Here is an 11,579-nt window from a genome sequence, read left to right as displayed (position 1 = left end):
GTGTCCCGCCTGCTCTCTGAGGAACAAAACATGGCAGACAATGACTTCCCCGGCAGGGACGCGCTCTCGGCTCTGTGCACCCCACTTACAGTTTGTCGGCCTGCCTGGGGTGATAGGCTCTGAGCCGTGGGTGTTAGGCCCTATTCACTGACTTCTCCAGCCGCGCCCCCCATGCCGGGGTCTCCAAGGTGTCCCCAATTATTCATCATCGCTGCCAGCCCTCTGCCTCTCTTCAGCTTCAAATGGAAAGTTCTGGACCGTTTCATCAAGTTCACACCCTGGAGTGATATAATTTACTTTAAAAAAAAAGAAAGAAATGTTTTGGTTAAAAATAAGGAGACAATTAAGGAATCCTTACTGCAAAAATTAGTCAAATGCTGAGGCTCATTTTCTGGAAGCCACATGGTTACAACACATATTTACAAAGAAAATGAATTTGGATGCACAGTTTTGAGGCTGGAAAATGGATCAGGAACCAGAGGACCTGGCCGTGGCTGAGCCACATGCTGGGGAGACTCTCCTGGGAGCAGAAGGCGGCAGGAGGCTCTGGGCTCTGAGCTCCTGGCTGGGTACCCCCAGCCCCGGCCTCCTTGGCGCCCACCCACGTACCCTCTGATGTCATCAGCCCCAACGAGCCCTTTATCGCTGTCTCAGGCCTCCTGAAGTGGCTGATAAGCCTCCCTCACTCCTGGCCCGGCCTCACGGCGGCAGCCTGACGCTGGGGAGGTGGAGCCCAGACACCATAAAATCAGGGGCCCCCGGGACTGTGACTCAGTAAATGGATTGATGGCCTTTATCTCTGGCCACAGGTTGTGTGCCTCCAAAACACCAGCCCCAGAAGGCAGGGTCCCTGTGAGAGCGAGGACACAGTCAGGTCAGGGGCAGCCCAACCGGGCCCTGCCTCTGACCTCCAGTCACCCCATCCTCACCCCACAGCGTTTCCAGGACTCTCCTCTTGGACAGGTCACACTTTATGCTTCGACACGACCCTGCTTTGCACTCTGAACATGGCGATGCCACAGCCTGGAGAAAGGGAGGCCCCTCGCCTGAAGGGCTGGGTCCTGGCAGGACAGCCCTGGCCGACTCCTCCATCCTGAGCCCCACAACGCCCCACAACGCCCCTCCCGCCAGTGCACACCCACTCTCAGCTGGGGAATAATCCCCCCTAGTGGCCGAGTGCTTTGAAGTATCGTCTTACAAAGTCCCTCCAGGCTCACATCCTGGGAGTGAACTGGTTCAACACCACCACTCCGGCCAGGGCGGCCAGAGCAGGGCAGCGGCCAGTGCGGAGAGAGAGCCTGGCCTCCGCAGGCATGGGGTGAGTCAGGGACAGTGGGGCGCTGCCCAGGGTCACCAAGCACTTTGCCTGGACACGCTGACCATCCAGGGGGAAAGTGAGAGCCTTGGAGGCTGGCCGGGGGGGCAGCACAGCCAAGTGTGATTAATTATAAACAGATTCACGCATGCAAACGAGGCTGCAGCTAGACACGCAAATATTTACGTAGGGACGCTGGAAGCAGCTTCAATGTGACCTTTCAATGTGCATTTCCAAAGTGAGTGAGGTTCTCAAAGGTCAGGGTGCAGTGGTGTGTGGATGCTTAAATATCCGTCCACGCTCAGTTAATGTGACTCATGACAGAAGTGGAGAAACTTAACATCGCCTTCCAAACCCTTACTCTCCAGGCTGCAGATTAACGAACGGGTGAGGGGCTGGCCGGCAGCCAGCCTCATCAGTCCCCACCCTGACCGGTCCCTCCAGCCACGCTCGGCACTGGGCAGCCACGGGGCCCGACCTGACGGTGCACAGCCCACGGCCCCTCAGTGGCTGGGAGCCTGGGGGTCGCCTGGGAGGGGAGCAGGACAGGATTCTGGAAGGAATAGCCACGCCGTGGCCAAGTCCTGGTGTGACCCGGGCAAGTCCCTCCCCACTCTGGGTTTAAGATGGGCGTGAGAGAAGAGCAGTACGGGTCTTCATGATCCAGTCTCTCTCCAGGGTCCCCAGGCGTGTTCCTCTGGCTTGGGAAGGTCACTGGGGCTGGGGGAGAGCTGGTCATGGGGGGGCTCCCTCTGCTCCCTAAGTTGCCCCGCCCGGGGTGACCTGACAGCACAGGGCTGACTGCAGACGCCTGTCCGGAAAGTTTGTGCAGAAGAAAAGGCAGCACTGCCCTCTAGTGGCCACTGGCCAGAGTGACCCAGAATGCCGGGAAATTCACCTTTGATGGCACTGCGTCCCTACTGTGCGCCAGGCCCTAACACGCTGAGAGGGGCACCCCACTGGGTCAGACATGCCCCACCCCAAGAAACTGAGACCTGAGGGGCACGGGCATGTGGGCTCACTGGGTACCACATAGAGCCGACAGCTGTGTGACCTTGGCAAATTTGGGGGTCTCCACTCTTTTGTCAGTCAGATGGCACAGTTGGTCACACAACCCCCTGTACCCTGAACTCCACCCTTCTCAGTACCCACAGCTCCCACCCTGGACCAAGCCACAGGCATCTCTCCCCTGGCTTCCCGCTCCCAACCTCACCCCACACCTGTCCCTTCTCCCACCAGCCAAAGGGTCTGCTGAGAAGGAAGTCTGAGCACCCTTTCCTTTGCTCCCGACGACCTCTCATGCCACCCCAAGTCTGAGACAAAGTCCCAACCATGGCTCCAAGGCCCTGCAGGACCCCAGGCAGGCTTGGCAGCAGGCTCTGAAGTTCCCTCGCCCTGCCCCAGGGTCAGGCCACAAGCCGGCCACGGGGTGGAGGCTGCATTCTGGCTGCTGGGTGTGGTGACTCAAGGGGCTGACACTCAGTGTGTGGGTCCCCCGGGCTCCACTCTGCATCACCGGGAGTCAGGCCAAGGGCGGGAATCAGGCATGGCCGTCCAGCGTGGGCCCCTGGGCTTCACTGTGCTGGGCGTCTCCGCCTCAGCATGTGGCCGTCTGGGCAGGTTCACCCTTGGTGATGGGTGGCCATCCCGGGCGTTCTAGAATGTTCAGCGGCAACCCTGGCCTCCGCCCACTGCATGCGTCACCAGCTGACCACCCAGTCAGGACAATCAAACTATCTCCAGACATTGCCACATGCCCCTGGGGAGGGGAGGAGATGGTCGTTCCCCTGAGGGCCGCTGAGCTAGCACAGCACTGCCCCTGCTCCCCAAGTATTCTCCCGAGACCCCGGGGCAGAGAAAGGACATTACTGTCACGTTGGAACTTGCACAGGGCGCAGGCCCTGGCGTGACCCCGAGGGAGGCCTTCCCGACGGCCCCCACACCTCCGCATCGCCTGGAGGCCCGAGCAAGCCTCTCCCTCCTCGGAGGAAGGCCGTGTGGCCGGAGAGGTGGGGCAGCAGCTGGAAGCCCCTTCCCTTCCTGGCGTCCTGCCCGCCCGCGCCGAGCCGGGGTGCAGCAGCCGGCGGGCACGGCTCGGCCCTGCGAGGGCCAGGGAACCTCTCCCGCCGGGAGCCGCAGGCGCGGGCACAGCCTGGCCCGGGCCTGGGCGCGGGCATGAGCAACCCGCTCGCGTATGAGCCGGTGGGTCAGAGGGGGAGCCCGAGAATTGGGGTTGCTGTTACAAGGGTCACTTTTTCCCCTATAAAAAGAGTAATTTTCATTTACAGAGACCCCGGGCGATTTTCCACCTAATTTGATGTTTTATAATGTCTGCGAGGCCACGCAGCCTTAGTTGGCTGTGTGGCCGTAGACATTTTATTTTCAAATTTTCAAGGTTATTGGTTCATCAAGAGCAAAGGAAAAATGTGACTGGATTTTCATGGGTCCTGGTAAGAAAGATGATGGGGGACCAGGGCCTCCCTCCCCCCGTGGAGCCCAGAACTGGAAAGGCTGGGGCGTGGCTCCCAGGAGACAGTCCTGCCCAGAGGCATGGGCTCCCGCCTCCCCACCGGGGTCCCTGTCTCCCGGTGCAGAGCGCCCCCCACCCTGCCGAGCTGCCGGTCCCCCCTGAACCCCGTGTTGGCTCCCCTGGGACGCAGTTTTCCTCCTATCCCTGCAGTCTGTGGGGCCTGGGGCTACTGCTCCCCCAGTTTAGAGAGGAAAAAAGTAGGCGTGGAGACAGTGCCTCCTCCGGAGGCTCCTGGCTGGACCTGGGCGGGGGCCCTGGGGCTGAGGTCTCCGGCTCCTCTGCCTCCCAACACCGCGCAGACTCCCCTCCTCTGGCTCCACTTCTGACTTCACGTGGATCAGAAGCCTCCCCAGGGCCAGCCCCATGCACCCCACTGGGCTCTGCTTGGTGTGGGGGGGACACCTGGCCTGCCCCTCGGTGCTGACAGATCCCCAAAACAAACCCCAATGGACAGCTTGTGGTGCCGGGCCTCAGCTTCCTTGTCTGTGAAATGGGCAGGATGGCGTCTACATCCCGGGGTGCGATGGGGCTCTCAGGAGGTCCCAGGGGCTTGAGCAACTCAGCAGTCGTGGGCCCAGGGGCTGTCCCAGCTGTCTAGGCCCAGGGCCTGGGGTCAGGTTGGGCCGTGGCCTGTGTGAGAGCTGCAGAGGCTGCGCGCGGGCTCTGCCTCAGCTGGTGCAGGTGATGCAGCCGTCCAACCTCTCTAGGAATCAACCACCCTGGAAGAAGCTCCCTCCAAGGTCAGTGAGGCCCCAGAGGTCAAAGCTTCAGACTAAAGAGAATAAAAGGCGTGTGTAGTGGGCGACCAGGCCCAGGGGACCCCGGGAGTGAGGCTGGCAGCAACCAAGCCCCCAGCCCTCAATGAATCTTATTGCTTTCTTTCTCTGGGCTCTCTCTGACGTTCTGCTTCTCTCCTCGTCTTGTGGTCTTGCCTCTTCTGCAGGGCTCCTCCTCCCATAGCCATCCCTTATAGCCCTGGCCTCCAGGTTCAGGTGTGCACACTTACCTACGCCCACACCCACACTCCAGGTGTGCACCATCAGGCACGCACGCCCCCAAGCGCCTTTGCATCAACAGGACCAAGGCTGCAGGCGTAAAGAGCCTGATTAGTTCACTTACCTGCAGAGTGTTAACACACCAGGAGGCTCAGTGCAAAATAGGACTCAGTCAAGTTCAAGCCCCGGCTCCATCTTGCCCTAGTGGTGTGATTTTTAGCCCATTACTTAGCATCCCCCACTGCATAATGCTTGCACGAGTTACCTACAGCGGCAGAGTGAGAGCCACAGGCGTTTGTCTCAGGCACCAATCAAAACAGACACAAAAGTGTCACCGGCAGAAGTCAGAGATCCAGAGCCAGGTAATGAAGCAGGTCTCTGCACACAAGCCTGAGAGCTGGCAAGAGGGGAGCTGACCCCCTGGTCCTGCTCAGGCGAGGAAGCCCACCTCGCCACGCGCTTCCCCATCAGCCCTGCCAGCCCCATCAACTCACTCCAGCCAGGGAGAGGCTGCGAGAAATTGCAAACCCAGCCAGCTGACATTCCCAAACAGAATGAGGTATGATGTGGGGCTCTTACCCCAAAGGAGGGCTTTATTTTACTATCTCCATTTTAAATTTTTTCATATACTTCCCAAGATACTGTCTGGCTTAGAAAATCACCTGCAATAAATGCATTTAATGAATCTCTCATTTTTGCACATAGAAAGGCATGCAATTTTTATTCATAGAAAATAAGTTCCTCGTTGCCTTCCTCCCAGATAATCAAATAATCGTTCAGCAAATATTTAAAGCATGACCGTGGAAGGGATGTCATCTGGTCACCCACCTGGAGTGAGCAACTGGCCATTCTTCGCTCTGCCCCTCCTGGCTGAGGACCCTCTGAGGGTGCTCTGGGGGGCGCCAGCTCCTGCCCGCTTCTCCCCCATGGGTCTTGGCCACTTTCAGCCCGAGCAGACCCACCCACTCATGCTCCGTCACGCAGACCCAGAAGCTCCTCATCTGCTATTCCTCCTCCCTTATCCCGAGGCAGACCTCCCCGCCCGCCACCCATGGGCCTCCTGGTCTTCCTCCCTCCCTCCCTCATCAGACACTGACACATCACCACCCCAGATGAGGACGCCCTGGGGTCCAGCACCGGGGCGCAGGGGGAAGGGTGGGTATCAGCAGCAATTAGAAGTGCAGGTTCCACCGCCACAGGCTCACGAGACGGGTCTTAAAACACCTGGCAGGGTGGGGGGCAGAAATGAGGAGGAAGGGAAGAGGAAGAAAGCACGGGAGGTGAAAAGAGACACGTGACCCAGCACGTTTACAGAACACGTACGGTGCGGCCTGCAAGTAGCATCGTGCGCTGCTGTTGCTGAGTTAACAGTGGTGACAGCCTGGGAGCCGGGCAGGGGATGGGCCGGGCCAGGTGCTGAGGGGCAGCCCTGGTACCGCCACATCTCTCGGGGTGATGGGGAGGCGGACAGCAGGGGCGGGGTCACATACCAGGCGGGGCCCAGACTCCCAAACCCCATAACTGGGAAGACTTTACCCGGAGACATAAAGCCTCCTTCGCTCTCCCAGGCCTCCCGCAAAGCGGGTTCCTGGCAGCGCTCCCGGGAGCCGCAGCGGCTCGGCCACGCCGCGCCATCACCCTGGTTTGTGCACAGGAGCCACGATAAACCTGCTTCCAGGGGCGCGGGGAGGCTCAGACGCGACGACGCATGAGAAAGTTCTTGGCGAATCAAATGACAGCGTTGGCAGTAACTAGTCTGGTGTCTGCACAGGGGAACAGGCAGGGCCGGCCCAAGGGCCTGTGCTCTGCGCCCGCCATCGCTGACCCGCCAGGCCACCCATCCCATCCACCAGAGGGTCAGCTGGAGGAGGTGCCAGGCTCCGTTTCCTGTCTGGGGCTGGCCCGACTCCTAGCAGCACTCCACACCCAGCTTTCGGGAATGAGGGGGAAATAGCCCTCAGGGGCCAAAAAATACAATACCTTTGGATGCCCCAGGCTGTGGGAGACGGTCTGACAAGCCTTTATCGAGGCGCACAGCAGCTGCCAAAGTCAGACCAGAGCCTTCCCAGGAAATTCTTGGCTCTGCCTGTGGGCAGCCGTCTTGTGGAATAATTTTAACCTATAGGAGGCGAAAGCCGTGCAAACAGAGACATATAAAACAACGTTCCCAAGCCTTTGCATGGCAGTAAATGCTGAACTGCATTTTATTTATGCACATCGAGAGTCTGCCCTCTGCAGAGAAGCAGCACAGACGCCCAAAGTGGGAGCTGGAACCTTTAGAGGCCCCCGGTACTGCTGCCTCACCAAGGACACGGGCAAGCTCCTCCAAGTTTCACCCCATCTTTCTGCTTGGATTGTGATTTCCAGGCTCTGGCTCTGGCCTTTATGGGGGCAGCCAAGGTGAAGGTAATCTGAAGGCTGAGCTACCCCAGCAGAACAAACCCACTGGGCTTGTGGGACGGTGTTAGCACCTCGAGCCCCAGAGCTGCAGCCTGCAGAGCTGAGGAGGGGCTCCGAGATCATCTAAGGCACTGTGTGATTCCACTTCCGATGGGACCCAAGAGCGGTCATCTCCGTAGAGACAGGATGTAGAGTGGTGGTTGCCAAAAACTGGGGTTACCGTTGAATGGGGACAGAGTCTCGGTTGGGGAAAGTGGAATGTTCTAGAGCGGGTGGTGGGAGGCTGCGCAGCCATGTGAACAGACTCATGCCCCTGACTGGACTCAAAAATGCTTAAAAATGGCCAAATGTACCCTAATAAAAACACACAAACATACGGGGAAAAGTGACATGAAAATGTAACGTTTACAAGACCAAAATGATGACAAGTTAAGACAAAACCCAGCCCGAGGGAGGATATGAAGAGCCTTTGGTATGGACTGCCGCGGACCAGCACAGCAGTGAACGATGAGGCCGTCTCGGGGTTGAGAGACTGCGCAGGGTGGTCAGGGATTCGGCTAAAGAAATGACAAACAGACACACTTCAAGAGAGCGTGTAAATCTGAGTCAGCAAATTTAAGTGTTTTAACCAGTCAGAGAAAGACAAATCATGCCATGGGAGGTAAACGGGCAGGCTACATGGGAGACGATACCTAGACCAGATCCGAGCGGTCGAGAGGCACCTAAGAAACTGCCCGTTCCCCACCGGAGCCGTCTCGGCATCGGTCACGGGGCCACACCACTGTTCCAGCAGCCCATCGCCAGCCAAGCCCCGCCGTTGCTGCAGGACGGATGCGGGCAGGCGGGCACTTCCACCACGCGTGAAGGAGGGTAACTGCAGGACCCACGCAAAGCGATTTAGCAAAGGTTAGCAAAACTGAAATGCACACAATTTAGAGACGATCGTTGTACTGCACACAACTGACAAAGGATCTATACCAAGAAAATATACCGAACTCTTCAGAGCCCACCAGGCCATCGAAGGGCTGGGCTGCAGTCACCTGCAGATGCAACCTGAAGCCCAAAGTCACCCACAAGAAAAGCAAACAGGGTCTCCCTGGTGGTACAAAGGGTTAAGTGTCAACACTGTGAAGCTATCTGCAGCCACTGCAGCACGAATTCGACCCCTGGCCAGGGAGCTGACCCACAAGGTGCAGCAGACCTCTCCTGTCTCCCCGCTGCTCCCCTCAGCAGTGGATTTCAATGGATCCGCCTGTTCTGCTCCCCACTCTGTCTCTGGTGGAGCCTCTCACTCCCGCAATGCTGGCCTGCACTCCAGTTCTTGTATGCATAAATAAATCTTTAAAAAAAAAAAAAAGAATAAGAGGCATCTCTCTGCGAAGTGCGGGCACGGTGGAGGGGCTCACTGGCAGAAACTCAAGCCTCGGCTTATCTAGAGAAAAGCCTCATCATGTGTCTCCATGCATGAGTTTCCCCGTAGCCAGCCCCTGGCGCTAGCCAAGCCCATATTCCTCACCCTAAACCAATAAAATATAAAATTATTCTCAACCCTCGTCCCCCAAACCTATAAAACCTGATTCCCTCTCTTAATCAGGGAGGCAGATTTGAATCTAGCTCCTGCCTCCTTAGCAAGAGATTTGCAACAAAGCTGCTTTCTTTCGCAAAAGCCGGTGGCTTGGTCTACTGGCCTCTAAGCACATGGGGCCGTGAGTCCACTGCTGAGCAGCAACAGCCATTTTCTTTGCTCCGCATGCCTCGCTTTCCACATGCGCAGTGCGGGTCAGCATAAGCCTTTGTGCCACGGACTAACAGCGAGGATGAAATGGCCCCAGCTCTGCAGGTCCGGGCACATCACAGCCGCTCGCTCGGTAAACACCTCCTTGTTTGCACGATGCGCTCACTCCAGGTATCCACCAGCTCTGAAAAGAGAATCAAGTGGAGTCAACGTCTCTCTATTCAGAACCTTTCTCTAAAGCTTCATGTCAAACTCCAGGACTTCTTAAAAATAAGCCATGACTTAGAGAGAATAAGCAGTGACTAATACTTGTCACGCTGCAGATTTTTAAATTGAGGCTCAGAGAGTGACTCGCCAAAGGCCACACAGAGGAAGATGGAAAGCAGAGGCAGCAAGCCTCCCAGCCTGCCCTGCCGGAGCTCCGGCCCAGCTCCTGTCAACCCTCGTTGCTCACTCGGCTTGAGGGACTTGCGAATCTCGCTCCAAACACGCTTTCCTGGAAACCCCACCCCGGGTCAGTTCGGTTGGGGGCCAGAAGCCATGGGCTGCGATGTGCGCTCCTGACTCACCCAGAAGAGGCTCCCTGGCAAGTTTGGGGTCAGGCTCCCCTGAGGCAATAAAGCATGGCCTGGGGCTGACACTTGGAGAGCAGCATCAAAGTTTTCCCTCAGAAAGAGCCCAGGAGTGACAGCTCAGGTTACAGCTAGGCCCGTGGCACCGCGTGTGCCTCTGGGTGCCGCATACTTTTACATTTGCTCAAGTGCAACCCTGGCAGCAGTTCCAGGGCGTCCCACCTGGGTCTCAAGTGCAGGGGCCGCTGGGCGGGGAGTGACAGCTTGGGAGGAAGCTCAGTGGCGTGAAAACCTTGTCAACGCCTCAGGTCATACTCGAGCTGAGACTCGGTCTTCCCACCTCTTTCCTGCCTTCTCTGGAAAACTGTGTGCCCACCAGAGAGATCGTTACATTGTCTTCTTCATGGGAAGCACAAACAGGGAGGAGAAAAAGAACAGAATACTAGAAAGCCCGCCCCTGCCCCAATTAGCTGCCCTGCCCGGGCTGGCTTTCCTGGGGCTGGGTGAACCCCTCTGGCCTCCTGGAACCCTGGGGTGGATGACTCCAGGTTTGGGGGCTGGCCCCCTGGGCAGTGATGACATAAGAGTGGGGGCGAACTTGCAAAATAAGCGGGGCGTTGGCATGAGGAGTTTTGTCTGCTGTTTCAGTGCAAATTAGCAATTAGCAGCGCTGGCGCGGGGCCACCTGCCTGGCAAGGCCAACGGGCTGCACGCGTCACTTTGTTCTTGGCTGGGGACCCGCGGGCTGGGTGGCAGGGAGCAGGCAGTGGGGGGCCCCGATGAGAGCTTCAGGGGTCTCCACTTAGTGGGTGGCATGGTGCCCAGGGACCCCCCAGCATGCTGCTGGGCAGGGACCTGCCACCAAGCAGAGTGGGGTGGGACCCCAGAACCCTTGGCCCCCCCAACTACCACAGAAGCAAGCACTCTTGGAGAGCAGTCCCCGAGCCAGCGAGAGACAGAGCTGGGGCCTAAGCGCTCCGGCTTCCTCATGCCCGAGGGCCAGAATTTGAGTGAGAACCAGTGGGCCCCAGAGTTTTGTGGGAGCAAAGGGGTGTGGGGCCTTGGGGTTTCTGACTCACTGCATTTCTCCCAAGGCCCCCGGGGATGCTGATGCCAGTGGCCTTGGACCAGGTCCGAGAACCAGGACCAGAACATTTCCTACAAGGAGATGAAAATCTTCGCTCACGCTCAGAATCAGTGGGAGGTAGAAGCACAGCTCACCAGAAAAAATCGGGGAGCTGGCAAATCATCTATCTGATTGGCTGAAATCAGAGAGCAAGAGAAACAGGCTTTAAAAAAATCTACCTACTCCACCAAATTAGAAAGACAAGCTTGAGGGATCAGTAGACATTCCTCTCAGCCTGGGGACACCGGCTTTAAGCAAAATGAGGTATGTGCTGGTGATCCCCTCGGGACCGATGGAAAGGGAGCTGGACAGAGGATGACTCAGAAGATGCAAACCTGTCTTGTCCACGTGCATGTAGGCCCCCCAGCCCCCTGCACTGTCCCCCCCACCTCCCCCCAGCCCCCGTGCCCAAGGGGTGGTAGAGGGGGAGAGAGTGTCTGGTGGTCCTGAGGTCTCCGGGACGATGGATCCGTGGAGGGTTCCTGGGGCAGCTGGCTCTGAAGTCCGGCTGAGTCTGAGGCTCCCCCAACCCGGGAGTTGCACCCTCAGGGTCCCAGGAAGACACCCCGCAGCCGCTGCTCAGGAAGTGCTGCCCGGCTCACATTTAGCTTATCTGAATGAGCCACAGTCTGTGACGCTCGCCGCCATGGTGGCCGCCGCCGAGGGCCTTCCCGGGGCGAGGGCTGTGCGTGTCAGGACCTGGACGGTCCGGGGAAAGTCAGGGCCGAGGACTCGCTCTAGGCGCTGACCTCTCCCAGCCTGCCCTGTCCTTTCCTGTCACTAACCGGGCTGGGGCTTTCGAGGTGGCCGTGCGGGCGGCCAGTGCTTGTGTAGGTCCCCCACCCCCACCCCAGCCTCGGGAGACACGCTGGCCCCTTGCTGGGGGCTCGGGGGATTCCAAGTGGG

Source organism: Talpa europaea (assembly GCF_964194135.1).
Source record: "Talpa europaea genome assembly, chromosome: 5".
Taxonomy (NCBI): domain Eukaryota; kingdom Metazoa; phylum Chordata; class Mammalia; order Eulipotyphla; family Talpidae; genus Talpa; species Talpa europaea.
This window is presented reverse-complemented; position numbering follows the sequence as displayed.